At 41.6% G+C, this 17,220-nt stretch overlaps 1 protein-coding gene across 1 annotated transcript in view; it reads left to right on the top strand.

The window, feature by feature from the left end:
* The window catches only part of LOC5574046, a 32,736-nt gene that overhangs the window by 1,266 nt on the left and 14,250 nt on the right, over positions 1 to 17,220 (top strand). The window lies entirely within an intron of this gene.

Below are 17,220 nucleotides of genomic sequence, written 5' to 3'. Positions count from 1 at the left end.
TCCTACGAGAATTCCTTAAGGAGTTTTTAAGCCATTTTTTTTTAATTTTACCGTAAAACGGGGTTTCCTCGATAATGTGGGTAATATTGATAGTGCAGGACCCATAAGATACTAAACGGAATAACATAATAACTGATAAGCAATACGAATGCAAAAGAATAGGGTATTTATTTGACACTTCATGTCAGATATTTTTTCATTTGAATCGAAAGTTTTGAGGCTATATATTCGAATTTTAAAATTTGGGATTTTATCATTATTGAAACGTTTCCAAACAATCTGTGTTCTACGATCACTATTTGCAGAAGTATTAAATAGTTGACAGTCTGGTTATAGGGTGCCGGTACCAATGGTTGTAATGTACCAGTAGATTGGACTATGGAATAAATCGCACATTTTTTGATAAAAACGACAGGTGCTATTTTTGGTGGATAGATCGCCTCTAGTTTAGTCGATTTGCCAAATTTCAGCTTTTAATTTTATCAAAAAGTCATATAAATAATTAAAATCAGGCAAAAAAATTTGCTCCCTTACACCAATAGTTGCCGTCGTGTTCCAGTAGTGGATCAACGGTTGGATGCAGTTTTTAAAATGGATGTATAAAAATGAATAAAAGTCTCAGAGATGATCTTTATGCTTCATTCGAAAGATATAAGTTGCTGTTCCGAGGGAAAAATGTTAAACCTATGTAAAAATTTACCATTTTGTTTAAAATGCCTTGTATTATTCCCGAACGTCTACAACTGGAGCACTAGCGCAACTACTGGAACACGTGTACCAATAGTGGTTCAAGCGTTTTTATGTTAAAAAATTAGTTTTATCACTCTTTTTATATTTTTCCCATATAGTAGAGCGTGAAATCTTTCTGTTGACGTCAAAAGATCTCTGTTAAGGCTTTTCGTTATTTTGTTATGATTTTTTATAGCTTAGGTAGTCCACTAATGGCACCGGCACCCTAGTAGAATTTAAATGTAGTCTAAAATCTCTTAGGGCAAAATATTTTATTTTTATTAACTGGGTTATATTTGTAATCATATTAAGTAATTTCCTTAAAAGGTCAACGCCTAGAGGTATGCAATCCCCTATATTACTGTTCATGAAGCCAGGCTGCTTAGCAACGCTGAATGAATGCAATCAACATCATCGAAGCAACCTCTATCTAAAATTGTAAAAAAATGCATTAGTTTTAAATAAAACCTAGAACATTACAGACGTTTTCTCTTCAATTCCCGAACCTGAAGTGAAAAGGTTATGGGCCCAGAAAAATCCTTTTCGGATGGAGGACGATAAAGATAATTTTCAAGAAGCAGAAGACCATTTTCAAGCGGAACCAGCCGGAAATTTCTCAAGAATGAACGATCTGAAGACTTCACTGAAGAAGCTTGGCGACAGCAACTACGCCGTCTGGAAGTTTCGGATGGAGTTGATGCTCATTCAGGAAGACCTGTTCGGCGTGGTGAGTGATGAAAAACCGAAAAATCCGAATCCCGCTTGGAAGGCAAAATATGTCAAGGCACGGACGTTGATTGGCCTGTCGGTGGAAGACGGTCAATTGTGCCACATCATCAGAGCCGGTTCGAGCAAGGACATGTGGGACGGGCTCAAGGCGTCAGACCTTCTCAACGAAGTGACAAACCGGCTTACTGCGATGGGTGAAGAATTGAAGGAACACTGGGTGGTTACGATGCTCCTCTAGAACCTTCCACAATCGTACAACAGTTTAATCACCGCTTTAGAGAGCCGACCGGAAGACGACCTAACGTTGGAGTACGTCAAGGGGAAGCTTCTGGACGAATGGAAGCGCCGCGTCGAGAATCAGTCGGAGGAGAAGGCATTACATACCGGCAATACATCAGCGGCACCAGTAGAAAAATCGAAAATAACATGTCACTATTGCCATATGGAAGGACACATTCGCCGAGAGTGTAAGAAGCTAGCCAAGGACCGGAAGCAGTCAGATTAGAAAAGTCGAGATACACCACAGAAGGTCATGATGGTGAAGAACAACTCATCGGAGGTATGTTTTGCGATCGGGAATTGATTGGCGGAACGTAATCTGTGAGTCCTGGATTCGGGCGCAATGTCGCACATGACCAACAATGCGTCGCTGCTTGGGGAACTGGACACATCGTGCAAGGACCGCATCAGTTTAGCAGATGGAAACGAATTTCAAAAGTCTCGACGGTGATGGTCAAACTGCCGACGTGAAGCTCAAAAACGTGCTTGCCACAGTACCTGGCTCTGCTAATGGTGGCAGAGACCACGACTGCTCTAGAGTTGAGCTTGTTAATGACACTTTCGTTTCCTTACTGATATGCTCCACGAGTCATTATTATCAAATAGATGGAAATGGGTAGGTGTTGAAGAAGTATCTCAGCAAGCTTTGACATCTATAGCTGTAAGAATTATCAGAAAATAAATTAGTTCCTTTTTAACCACTACCAAAGACAGACGTCTTAGCTAATCTCTACAGGTTATGGGCCCAGCACGCTTCCACTGCGCATTAGAAAATGCCATCGACTCCAACTTCAAGTTCCGGCGGATCTTCAAGCCTCCCACCAATTGGCTAGACGAGAAAATTGGTCGTCATGGAAGTTCGCAGCGAAAACTTTTCTTCAGCTGGAAGGACTTTGGGAAGCCGTGAAGCCCAAGAAAAATGAAGACGGAACATTTGAAGCGGTCGAAGAGAAAAAGGACCTTCAAGCCCGATTGAAGCTGATCCTGCTCCTGGACCCGGCAATCTACGTCCACATCGAAGACGCCGAATCGGCGCGTGCGGCGTGGGAAAAATTGAAAACGGCGTTCGAAGAGAAGGGGCTGTCTCGGCAAATCGGCTTGCTCCACAAGCTCATCAAGTCGGATCTGGACTCGTGCGGCTCGATGGAAGAGTATGTGAACCAGGTAATTTCGACTGCGAATCAGCTGAACAGCATCGGATTCAAGTTGCCGGATCTGTGGGTTGGAATAATCCTCCTGGCTGGGCTTCCAGACGATTATCGACCCATGATAATGTCGTTAGAAAATTCTGGTGTCGCCATAACGGGGTACTTCGTGAAAACCAAACTTCTCCAAGAGCGACCGTTGCGTAGCAACCAGCAAAATAGGCAAGCGTTCGCAACCAACAAACGGAAGGAAAATTTCAAAAAACAGCAGCCTACTTCATCCAAGGGCCCGCAATGCAGAAAATGTGGTCAGTACGGACACATCGCAAGGGTATGCAAGGATTCCAGGAAGGGCGAAACGTTTTGCACGGTGCTTTCCACGTTTGGAAAAGGTGACGCGAATGACTGGATTTTCGACTCGGCGGCGTATGCGCACATGACGAGCAACAAGCAGCTTTTGAACAGCATCGAAAAGGCAAGCGGTAAGGTGGTTGCAGCGAATGGAGGTACGATGGACATCGTTGCCTGTGGCAATGCAAACCTTCAACCGAAGTGCAGAGGCGATCAAGTCAGCGTGACCGCGAGCGGCGTGCAGCTGATTCCGGGATTGACGGCAAACCTTCTTTCGGTGAGCAGAATCGTGCAGAAGGGCTACTTCGTTGAATTCAACAACGATGGTTGCAAAGTGTACAATGGCCTTGGCGAGCTGGTGGCGACTGGTAGCCACTCCAACCACCAATTCAAGCTGGACCAGGTGGTGAGTAAATCAAACGAAGTTTTATCGTGTAATGCTGCAGGAAGTTTTGAGCTCTGGCACAAACGGATGGGTCATCTCGGTGCCGGAAATCTGAAGAAGCTTGCTGGTGGTTTGGCAACCGGTATCGTGCTGAACCAAGATGCTAGTGCAGATTGTCGAATCTGCCCAATGGGAAAGCAGGCGAAGCTACCATTTCCGAAGAACGGATCCCGTGCGGCGGACGTTTTGCAGTTAGTCCATTCGGATATCAGCGGTCCGATGGAAATGAACTCAATTGGCGGTAATCGGTTCTACATCACGTTCATCGATGACAAGACGAGGCGTATGTTCGTGTACTTTCTGAAAACAAAATCAGAAGATGAAGTATTTGCGGTCTTCAAGAGATTCCACGCGATGGCGGAGCGCCAAAGCGGCAAGAAGCTCAAAGCGATCCGGACTGACAACGGTAAGGAATATCTGAACAAAAGTTTTCAAGGATACTTACAGCGAGAAGGCATCCGGCACGAGACGACGAACGAGTATACTCCCCAGCAAAACGGCTTGGCGGAGCGCGCCAACCGGACGATAGTAGAAACGGCACGGTGTCTACTATTCGAAGGCAAATTGTCGAAAGGCTTCTGGGCGGAAGCCGTATCTACAGCAGTGTATCTCATCAACCGATCTCCGACTTGTGGGCACAATCTGACCCCCGAGGAAGCCTGGAATGGAAGGAAACCCAAACTTTCACATCTACGTGTGTTTGGGACGAAAGCAATGGTTCAAGTTCCAAAGCAGAAGAGACGCAAGTGGGATCCCAAATCCCATGAATGCGTTTTAACGGGCTACGATGAAGAAACAAAAGGATATCGCCTGTACGATCCGAAGAAGAAGTCAACCATCGTGAGTTGGGAAGTAATTTTCCTGGATGAAGGTGTTTCATTCGACGCGATGTCTCCAGCGGAACCACTTAAGAGACCAACAACGTTCGTTCGATTGGACTTCGAGGAGCCGGTTCCCTCCCCCACTCTGGAGAGGCCTGTTGCGGAACCAGAAGATCCGATGATCGATGACGAAGCGGAAACAGATGACGACTTCGAAGAATGTGTTTCAAGCGATGATAGCGGCATAAGTACCGCAACGTTGACTGACCCTGTGCTCCCTTCGCGACAATCTTCACAACCACCTCGGTCAAAGGTGTTGAGGCGCAGCGAACGGGAGCACGTTTTGCCAGGCAAGTATAGAGACTTTCATGTTGACGGCACTGGCCTACCCGGTTTACCACTTCCACAGCCAATCTCCGACGATGATTCGAGTGACTTCCATGGTTTCCCTGATGACGATTCCACTGGTGGACCGAGCGATGACGATGGTCTTGTGGCGATTACATCTGGCATGGATGGCGAATTAGGAGATGATCCCGCTTCGCATCAAGAAGCGCTGGCTCGGACGGATAGCGACGCATGGCGGCGTGCCATGCAGGAGGAATTTGATGCTCAGGTGGCCAACAACACCTGGACCCTCACCCCGCTCCCCAAGGGTAGGAAAGCTATCAAATGCAAGTGGGTATTTAAAACGAAGTGTGATGCTGACGGAAACCCGACCCGACGTAAGGCTCGTTTGGTCGTTAAAGGCTACTCGCAACGAAAGGGGGTAGATTACGATGAAACGTATGCTCCCGTCGTTCGCTACAGTTCGCTGCGATACCTTCTCGCACTAGCGGTCAAGCACGATCTGGCGATAGACCAGATGGACGCGGTTACGGCCTTCCTGCAAGGGGATCTCGACGAAGAGATATTCATGGAGCAACCTCCATGCTTCGTAGACGGAAAAAAGAAGACGATGGTGTGCAAGCTGAACAAGGCGTTGTATGGCTTGAAACAGTCGAGCCGAGTTTGGAACCACAAACTAGATGCGGCGCTACGACGTTTTGGACTGACACCAACGAAATACGACCAGTGTGTCTACATCGGCTTCCGAGGAGGCAAGATTCTGATCGTTGCCATATACGTCGACGACCTGATGATCTTCAGTAACGACCGATTGTGGACGAAGAAGCTGAAGAAACAGCTATCCAGCTGCTTCCGTATGAAGGATCTGGGACAAGCGCAACACTGCCTTGGAATCCGGATCGAGAGGAAAAACGACTCCATCGCTTTGGATCAAGAATCGTACGTAGAGTCGGTTCTGAAGCGGTTCAGCATGGATCAATCCAAACCTGTGAAGGTACCGATGAACTACAGTGAGAAGCTTACGAAGGAAGCGAGCCCGAAGGACGACGATGAATCCGCTCTGATGAAGGACGTTCCGTATCAGGAAGCTGTCGGGTACCTCATGTATTTGGCGCAGAGCACTCGGCCGGACATACTTTTTGCGGTGAACACTCTCAGCAGATTCAACAACAATCCGGGACTCAAGCACTGGAACGCGGTGAAGCACGTTCTGCGTTACCTACGTGGTACTTCCGGCTTCAAGCTGGTCTACAAGAAGTATTGTCGGCTACTGTGACGCCGATTGGGGATCCGATCTAGACGAGCGGAAATCAACCAGCGGCAACGTGTTTTTGACCCAAGGCTGTGCAATTTCGTGGATGTGCAAGAAGCAACCCACGGTTGCATTATCTACCTGTGAAGCGGAGTACATGTCCGTATCAGCCGCTGTACAGGAAGCATCATGGTGGCGTGGACTTTCGGCGCTAATGGACAACAACGACGATCCCATAGAAATCCGTTGCGACAACCAAAGCTGCATCGCAATCGCGAAGAATGGTGGGTATAATCCTCGCACGAAGCATATCGATATACGCCACCACTTCATCAAGGACGCACTGAGCCGTGGTGTGGTACAACTAGCGTACGTTGGCACGGAGGAGCAAGTTGCCGATGGCCTTACCAAACCACTGCAGCGGACGAAGTTTGAAGAGTGTCGTCAGATGATGGGAATTTCTGCGGCTTGAGGAGGAGTGTTGAAGAAGTATCTCAGCAAGCCTTGACATCTATAGCTGTACACTCAAAAAAATCCAAACGTCATTGCTACGTGAAAAATCACGTAGATCATTCCAAATTCATTTTGCCTCCACTTTACCTGACTATGATAAAGATCACTAAGCCATTCATAACCATCAAATAGTGAATCGGTAATTGTTATTGAGGTTACCTATCGCACTTACGTGAAATTTATGTAGGTGCTTAAGTTCATTTTGACATCTGCATGTTGTACGTACATTCGGTGTTGAGCGCAAATCCTAAGATGGCGCCCGCTTGATTTTTGAGGAGCTTCAGAAGCTGCTGAACTTTAAACCCTGTGTTAGATTGATTTCAAGGTAAATATGCTTTGAATACCGAAGAATCCCTGCATTACTTCATATTTTATACCTGATTTATAACCTCTATCAATTATAGCACGCGAAGGCGAAGGCTACAACAAGACAGAACAAACTCACAACATTTGGGAAACAGGATTCACAATGCTCAATTGAATATAAAAGTATCACAATCTTTTAGATCTGTTTACATTTTCCAATTGGGAATTAGTTTTCTTCCAAAGCCTATTAGAGATAAGGTTGGTCTTTATTCCACTTAAATTTAATGCAAAACCATCTAGGTCCTATTGAAACGCTTTGTAAAGGCTACCGGAAAATCCACGTAGCACTTACGTGTAGCGCCTGTGGAATGAACGAAGTTCAAAAGTTCATGCGTTCATTCTGGGCTACCTATGATTAACGTAAGAGCTACGTGGAAAGTGCGATGGAAAAAAACCACGTATGTTTTCACGTAACAATGACGTTTGGATTATTTTGAGTGTAAGAATTATCAGAAAATAAATTAGTTCCTTTTTAACCACTACCAAAGACAGACGTCTTAGCTACTCTCTACAATAGGGAATATCATAGGTCAAATATTGGATGAAAAAGTAAGAACGATTTTTCAAAACGTTGAAGAAGTTCTTAAAATTGAATTTTTACAGTGACATTTGGTTTGCTTTGTTTACTCCGTACAGTAGTCGTGATCTGAGAGAGATTCGCGAAGAGGAAAAATATCAACGTCATATGCAGCCCAGATTCAGTTGTCACGAAACTTCAAATGCAGCCCGTCGTTTTTATGTATGAAAAAGTGAAAAGTATTGTGTTCAAAATAAACTGTTATTAAAAACCTCAGTCAGCGGAGCAGTTTTTCCAAAGATGCTGGTAAATCTAAACACAAGACTAATTATTTATAATGTCTGCTACGTTTGCTGGCATGAAATTACACTCAAAATGCCGTTTTTGCTTCGAAATAATGCAAACGCAATAGTTTTTGCTGAGATGGTCATGTGAAAGCTTGATCGGCTTGCGCAAGATTGATGTGAACACTGGATGGAATAAGAAAAAAAACTCAGCAATCGCAGAAAAAGAAGACCGTCTCCACGAGTCTCATCTCAGGTCGTGATACTGATACGCTTTGGTGTTGGATTACTGTTGCTAAGAGAAACTCCAAGCTCATTGTTTATTTCATCAGTGATCTCCCATGATTACCTGAGACGAGACTCGCGAAGACGGTCTTCTTTTTCTGTGATTGCTGAGTTTTTTTCTTATTCCACTTTGTGTTTATACCAATTATGCGCATGCTGTTCAAATCCTCACATGAACTTCTCAGCAAAAAATTATTGAGTTTGCATCACATCGAATCATAGATAGCCGTTTGAGTGAATTTTCATGCCAGCAAACGTAGCAGACATTAGAAATAATTAATCTTCTGCTTAGATTTATCAGCAACTTTGGAAAAAACTGCTCCGCCGACTGAGGTTTTTAATAACAGTTTACTTTGAACACAATACTTTTCACTTTTTCAGCCATAAAAACGGTGGGCTGCATTTGACGTTTCGTGAGAGGGGAAACTGGGCTGCATATGACGTTGATATTTTTCCTCTTCGCGAGTCTCTCTCAGATGATTACTAGCTAGATTCTTATTGAGTGGCACAGTTCGCTCACAGAATATGGTGGCTTTGATTGCTTGAAGTTCATGCTCATCAAGCTCGCTCACGTCTTCAATGCCTGTTCTGCAACAAACTGCTCCTTACAGCCCACAACAGAATGGAATGGCCGAGAGGAAGAAACACTCTTTAACTGAAATGATGCGGTGTACGCTTGCCGATGCAGGAATGGATAAGAAGTTTTGGGGAGAACCAATCGTAGCTGCCTGTTATCTCCAAAATTTGCTTCCAACAGCATGTAACGAGAGGACACCATATGTGTTATAGTACGGTAGGAAGCCTTCCTACAAGAGCATCTACGAGTGTTTGGATCCGTCGCATACGTGTTCATTCCCTAGAAACAACGTAGAAAGTTGGACCTGAAGGCAAATAAAATGGTGCTGGTGGGCTACGCTGAGGGACGAAAGGCCTATCGTTTCCTCAACCCTGCAAACTGCAGCATCACTATTAGCCGCGATGCCAAATTCGACGAGATGAAAGGCAACGATGCGGTTGTCAACGATAACCACGAAGATGACGACGAGGTGAGTGTTACATTGCGTGACCAAGCTGCCGTTGGCCCATGTGACGATGATGCAAGCACAGAAGGGTTCCAGTTTCCTCAGGCTGAACTGGAAGATGATGGCAGTACCAGTACATCGGAGAGCGAATTCGAAGGATTTCCTGATGAAGTTTTACTGCGGTGATCCAACCGAACGACGAAAAGTGTGCCTCCGCAGCGGTGCCTGGTCCGCCGAAGTGTCGGGTGTCCATGAGCAACCGAATAACTTGATGGAGATGCAGCCCAATCGAGGTGGGTGTATAAAATCAAGCGCAACGCAGATGGAGAAGTGGCCCGCTTCAAAGCAAGACTCGTTGCACAGGGATACAGCCAGCAGTATGGGACAGTTTATGACCAGGTGTTTACTCCAGTTATTCGCCAAACAACATTCCGGACTCTACTGACTGTGGCGGCGAAACAAGATATGAAAGAACGACAATTCGACGTCAAAACGTGTCAAAACTGCGTTCTTTTACGGCAACCTCAATGAAGAAATACTCCTTCGTCGACCTCCAGGATTCGTCGTGCATGGGGAAGACAGGAAGGTATATAAGCTGAGAAAAAGCTTGTATGACCTAAAACAAGCGACCAGATCGTGGAACAGCACACTGCACTCCGAATTGGAGCGGATGGGCTTCAAACGGTGTGACTCGGATCTCTGCCTATATAGGAAGATGGACAATAAGCGTTGGTGCTATGTGCTGGTGTACGTCGACGACTTGATTGTGGCGTGCGAAAACGAGAAGATGATCGATCGCTGTATTGAAACTTTGCAAAAGAAATTCAACATCGAGTCTCTTGGTGACATCCAATGGTACTTGGGTATCAAGGTGAAGCGTAACAAGGATGGCGATTTCTTCATCAATCAAAAACAATACATCGGTGAGATTGTACGTTCCTGCGGTCTGGAAGATGCCAAGGATTACAAGATTCCATTGGATCCGGGATACTTGAAGCAAGAGGCTGGTAGTTCTTCAACGAACAATATTGAGTACCGTCAAACGGGGCTTCTTTTGACATTATTTCCACATTCTTTAACTTTGAGGATTTGTAGCTGTTAGAATTATGGATAGATGTTGATAATTTTTGCCTATATTTAAGTTGTATATGTAGGTACCAAATGTGCAAAATATGAAGAAAATCCATCAAGAAATAACAAAAATGCTTGAATAGCGAAAAAAGTGTGTCCTTCAAGACAAAAAAGGGGCTACTTTGGACATTTTCACAATTTGCTAATGAAATGATTTTTCCTTATAACTTTCAAACTGATTCAATAGATTGTCGTCCACTGTGATGTTGTGGAACGTTTTTCATTGATACACTTAATGTAGAAAATTGCAAAGCTAGAATCAATTACACATATATAACAAATTTCAACGAAACATGCCATTCACTATTCTCAGTTTGCAGTATGAAACTTAAATTTTCATCTTCCTCTTAAATGAAACTATCAGTTACGAGTGCTCGATTTTCATGGTGACATAAACGAACGACTTAACTACTAGGTACTGCGATAATGAATGAGTTATGTACAACAACTCTTTTTTTTATTCTTACTGTATATGAACGAGATGTTGAAGGATCACATTAATACCGGTAACTAATTTAATACCAGTAAGTAATTTTCATTAAAAACGCAATCTATGAAGTAAAGTTTAGCAAGATCGTAAAGAAGTAAGTTTGCTTTTGTAATATGCTTTTAGCTTCTTAGATATTTAGAGCTGGCTTAAGAGTAGTTTAATTTAGGCATTTGAAGGATGCATCTGTTCTGTACTACAAATTCATGTAAAATATGACGAAAAATAGTTTTTTTTAGAGATTATGTTGTGAATTTGGCATTGGTACGTATTGAAATATATGTGTTTTATGTCTATTCACTTTTACAAACATTTATTTTTTTTATGTTGTAAAATACACAAACCAAAACATTATAATAAAATAAAAGTCACAAAAATGAGACCTTTGATCAATTATTTTAATAAAACAACAATTTTAAGCAAAACAAATCACAAGATTTTCATGAAAATGACGATTCGATAGTTTTGTGATGCTCCCAATAAGTTTCCAAGACATGGGTAAAATTCAAACAATGTTTGTATAGCCAATGTTTTATACCTTGTGAATATTTATTCGGGCTTTTTTGAAATGTTTTCATGTTTATCCTGTTATTGTTGATGTTGTTCCAAGAAAAAAATCATGCCTAGTGGTAGAGCATATATTGCTTAATAAAAGTGGTGAAGACACAAAATTGCTCAGATTAATATTTACGCTGCTAATAAATACAAAAGGTGAGTGTCCAAAGTAGCCCCTGGAATCAAAAGTAGCCCCGTCCGACGGTATCAGAAATTAGTGGGTATTGGAATCACCGGACATTCTCTAGAAATCAGCAAAAGTCTTCAACCTTGGTACTCAATCTTCTCGGCGGAAGCTGTGGCGGTTTTTATTGCTGCTACTACTGTCAGCGTGCGACCAATTTTAGTGTTAACGGACTCCGCCAGTGTCATCTCTGCCCTTCAATCTGATACCCCACAGCACCCTTTGGAAGGGACCATTAAAAATTCCCCACAAAGGACTGTGTTTGCCTGGATACCCAGCCACTGAGGAATCCCTGGAAACGTTGCAGCGGATCGACTTGCTGGAATCGGTCACGCCGAACGGAGGTATAGCTCCACAGCCCCGCTGGATGATGTCAAAAGACACATCAGGAAAAAAATTAGGGACCACTGGAATGTCGAATGGGCTAGCTCCCACTCATCATATATCCGAAAAATCAAACAAGATACGTCCGCCTGGGATGATCGTAAATCCTTACGTGAACAACGGGTTGTCGCAAGATTGCATACTGGACACACGCGTCTCTCTCACAACTTCGATGGAGCTGATTTCAACGTTATCTGCGTGCAACGTGAGAAACACTGTTGAACACTTACTATGTGTCTGTTCCCAGTATGAGTTCTCACGTCAAACATATGGACTCTCCAGCAGTACAACCGCTACAACCTCCCTGATCTGTGTTCTCAAAGATGCTGGCCTCTTCTATAGGATCTAACTGTGGGCAGCCCGAGATCATTTTCGTTGTTATAGTGGCCTCACCACAAATTAATAAGGCAAATCATGTGCAAACACTTTGGATAATAATTTTACAGAAATATAAGCAGTGATATGTCATTAGGAATTGCCGAAATAAATATCTTAAAATATTCTCAGAGAAATGTCTGGTGAGATTTTGTGATGAAAAAACATCTTACCTCCTGCTTCCTGTAAGATTTTTTTTTTCATTTTTACCTATTTGAATTCGTTTTGGTCTTGTTTATTTTTCAGGCAAGATGTCTCTTAAGTTCCTATGTTCAAGACAAATTGAAATTGGGTCCTAAAATTTGAAATAAATTGTTGTTTTTGTTTTGTTTTAAAGCAATCCTTATCTAAAATTGTAAAAATATCATTAGTCTTAAATAAAACCTAGAACATTACAGGCGTTTTCTCTTCAATTCCCGAACCTGAAGTCAATACCTACATTGTCTTTGGGCCACCTTTAAATCACCACCCAGAAAGCTGAAAATTTCACAGAACACTATTTTTATGGTTAGGATGGTAAGAAAGAAATGGAAGATTGAATTTTCGAACATTTTTAAATTTTTAATCGCCCTACTGTACACTATCCATCGTTGCCTTGATCAGTCTAGTCAGTTTCCCGGGGGAACTGTTCTCGTCTATAATTTTCCATAGTTCTTCGCGATCGGTATTATAGGCCGCTTTGAAATCGATGAATAGGTGGTGCGTAGGGACTTGATGTTGTTGTTTGTGAGGGACTTTAACCCGAAGGTCATTCGTCCCTTATAGGGACTTGATATTTGCAACACTTTTGAAGGATCTGCCGCAACATAAAGATTTGGTCTGTTCTCGATCGCCCGTCCACGAAACCGGCTTGATAATTTTCCACAAATCCGCTTACTAGCGGCAATAGCAGGCGGAAGATGATCTGGGAAAGCAATTTATAGGCAATTCCCTGAGGAATTCTCTGAAGTTACTTTTGCGATGTACTTAGAGAAAATTCTGAAGGTATCCAAAACTACACTCTTTGAGGGATTTTTTAAGAGTCCGTAAACAATTACTACATGAACTCCTGAAGAAAGCTTTGAAATAATATCTGAACGAAACTCAAATATTTGGACCAATCTAAGGAGATAAAAATGCACAATACGTACAGAAATATAAGCAGTAATATGTCATTAGGAATTCCCGAAATAAATATCTTAAAATATTCTCAGAGAAATGTCAGGTGAGATTTTTTGATGAAAAAACATCTTACCTCCTGCTTCCTGTAAGATTTTTTTTATTGGTACCTTTTTGAATTCGTTTTGGTCTTGTTTTTTTTTCAGGCAAGATGTCTCTTAAGTTCCTATATTCAAGACAAATTGAAATTGGGTCCTAATTGTTGTTTTTGTTTGATAATACGAAAGAGAAACTACTTTAGAAATTTTTCCATCTGAAATAACGGCTATAACATATTTAAACTTTAATTTTAAAAATGGTTCCAAATATGAACCATGACAATAGAGATAAAAACTTTAGAAGTTTATTACCTCCTATTACCAAGACACTTTCGATCATGTTTGACGTTCGCTTAGTCGACAAAAACACCACAGGGGTTTTAGTTCTTACACTGCACGGAGAAAACGGAAAACCCATATTTGAGTATATTTTAACTTACTTCTGAGTTATTTTTCTCTCCCTATTTCATTCGCTCCTTCTATTGTTGTCAGAGAGCGAAGAGCAAAACAACCCAAAAACCGAACCTTTGTGCGTTACCCCAAATTTGAGTAAGTGGCACAGTACTTGAAGTTGAGTTATTTGATCTGTCGGTTGAGTGAAAAGACCATTAGCCAGTAGGTATTTTTTTGCACGACTGCAAATGAAAACAACTTCTACCCCATCAACTCAAAATTAGGTTAACGCACGAACCCCACGAATTGAGTGGAATGAACTCACTTTTGGGTACTTTATTTTCTCCGCGTGGGGTTGTTTCTATCTGACATTTCCGAAGGGACACGGAAAACAAAATATACCCAAAATCTCGCATAACCTGTGATCTCGCCCTAAAAGCCATTGGTAACCGAGTATGTAGCTCGTTGTTACCGAGAAAACGAATGGATTTATACGGTATTCAACAATGCTACGATAAAGAGAAGATCCTCATCTCCCAGTGGTGATAGTTTTCATCCTGGGCCATTCGTTTGCTTAGGAACGAGGAGATACACGCTCGATTACCAATGGCTTTTGAGGCGAGATCACAAGTTATGCGAGAAATTTAAGTTTAATCCAAGGGGTGTGACAAAATCTTAAAAAAAAAACATAAAAAAAAACGTTTTTTGGACTTAAACAAACGAAAAGCATTAAAGAACTGGCTTGTTTAGGGATATCCTGTTTTTTACATATTCTGATTCTTCATTAAAAACCGAGCCAGAATGCAAAGCTTTATAATTTTCCGAGACCTGTCATTATGTAAATTGAAATGTCATTGAGTAGACGCATTGAAATCTTTTTCAATCATTTACTATATTAAAATTAAGACATTGAAGCGCAACAAAATCGTGTTACACTTAGAAAAATCTTTCGATTAAGATACACAAAACGGTGAATTTTTCATCACTTCGCTTACCGATAAAATTCATTAAGATTATTCTTCCGCTAGTGGTGGAACAAATAACATACTTGTTTAACTTGTTCATCCAGACGTCTACATTTCCTGAGTGCTGGAAGCATGCCAAGATTCTGCCACTAAAAAAAAGCCACATTTGAACAACATTACAAACCTGCGCCCAATTAGTATACTCTGCGCTCTGTCGAAAGTTTTTGAGAAGCTTCTCAAGCTACAAATGACAGCTTACATCGTAGAGAACAGGCTTCTGTCAGAGTTTCAAGCTGGTTTTCGTAAAGGACAGAGTATCAAAACCGCAGTTCTCCGCGTGCATGACGACCTAGCATCCATCGTTGATAAAAGGGGCTCTGCTATACTGCTACTACTAGACTTCTCTAAGGCATTCGATACCATACCTCACAGTAAACTAGTAAATAAACTTCAAGTGCAATTCAACTTCTCTCCTACCGCCGCGAGCCTGATTGAACCATATTTGTACGGTAGGAGACAAACGGTGTTCTGTGGCGATCTTTGCTCTAACAGCGTTGAGGTGCCCTCTGGTGTACCGCAAGGTTCAGTCCTCGGTCCTCTACTCTTCAGCTGCCACATCAACGATTTACCAACGGTGCTGAAGTATAGCTCTATACAAATCTATGCAGACGATGTAGAGCTCTATATTGCTCGGTTTGGCCCTTGTACACAAGAACTTGTTCGAATGATGAATGATGACCTTGAACGTGTAGCAGATTGGTCGAGGCGCAACAACCTTCGTGTGAATCCAGCAAAAAGTAAGGCTTTGTTCATCACTAGAAGACGTCGTACCGCTGGTAGTTCTATTGCTCCTGTTCCTGGAATCGTGATGGATGGTCAAAACATCGATGGGTCGGATAGAGCAAATAATCTTGGATTTATTTTCCTAAATGACTTGCAGTGGGATGGACTGATTGCACAACAATGTGGAAAGATTTTTGCCAGCCTGCGAACGCTTTACTGCTGTACCTCCGCCGCCCCAACATCTACCAAACTGAAGCTTTTCAAATCACTAATCATGCCGCATTTCATGTTTGGTGATGTAGGGGGACACGGGGCAGTATGGACACCCTAAGGAATTTGCCTATTTTGACTGTAAAAACATGCATATTATACTGTTTTTTATGTGCAGTCTGCTTTTTAAAGTTCTTGAGCATTTGTTAAACATGGTTAGATAATCAGGAAAAAAATATTTTGTTTTCAAAAAAAGGTTTAAAAAAGCTTATATTTGGTAGTCGCCATCAAGCTAGCGGGGCAAAGTGGACACCCCGATGGGGCAGTATGGACACCGCAATGTTTATAGGAAAATTGTCCTGCGATCGTTCTCAAAACCTCGGAAAATGAAGTACATATTCAGGAAACCATAGTGACAGGTCACTGTGCCACTGAAAATATGATTAAAATCAATTAACGACATTTTTCGTACACTGAACCAAGAAATATCATAGAAAATATTAAAAACCTCACATACCCTTGCGATAATTGAAATCCGATTCATTTCATGTGTATCCATTGATATTCATTGAAAGAACACATAAAGCTCATTATGATATTTCATACCATTCATTTACCAACACTGTGGATTGTATATGAAATAAAGTCATGTATGTCATACGATGAATGTTATGTGATTTTCCGATGTGAAAATTCAGTCTTATTATTTTCGTATTTGATTCGTACTTTCGTGATGGCGAATTTGGCTCTCTTAATTTCATTGTGATGGATTTAAATCAGTTTAATTGTAAGCGTCATGATTTGGAACTGTGAAATAGTTAACGAATATGTGAGAGAAGGGTAAGTAAAATATTCAAAACACAAATTGAACGTAATTAAATTTTGGAATTAAATTTACAGGAAACATCAAAAACTTTGGAACAAGAACGAAAGGGGCAGAAAGTTCAGCACGACCAGAAGTATGGGATGTGATTTTTTAAGTTATCAATTAAAGTGATTGGCTACGCAATGTAATTGATAATTAATTAAATAAATGGTGTTTCAATTATAATTATATTGCTGATTCTATTAAAAAACTCAAATGAAATCGTCACAAACTTATTATACTATCATATAAGAAACAATGGCAATATTGATATTTGTCATCTGAATATAACATAACATTCATTGGCAACATACAATGGTTCATATCTTCAATTTTCATGAAATGTATGTGTTTTATCAGATGAATCTAATTAAATCGAAATCTCACAAGTTTATGTGATAAGTTGATGAGCGTTATGTGAAAAGCTGTATGGAAAAAAACTATATGTGTTTTCAGATAAATCGGACATGATTACTCGGTTCAGTGTAGGTTAGTTTTAATCAAGGTAGGTAGTAGGTTAGTTTTAATCAAGAATTGACGATTTTCAACCGATTTGTGGTTCCACTTCATAATTATTGCATTTAATGCTAAATATTTTTGGATAAT

Source organism: Aedes aegypti, chromosome 1 (assembly GCF_002204515.2).
Source record: "Aedes aegypti strain LVP_AGWG chromosome 1, AaegL5.0 Primary Assembly, whole genome shotgun sequence".
NCBI lineage: Eukaryota > Metazoa > Arthropoda > Insecta > Diptera > Culicidae > Aedes > Aedes aegypti.
This window is presented reverse-complemented; position numbering and strand designations above follow the sequence as displayed.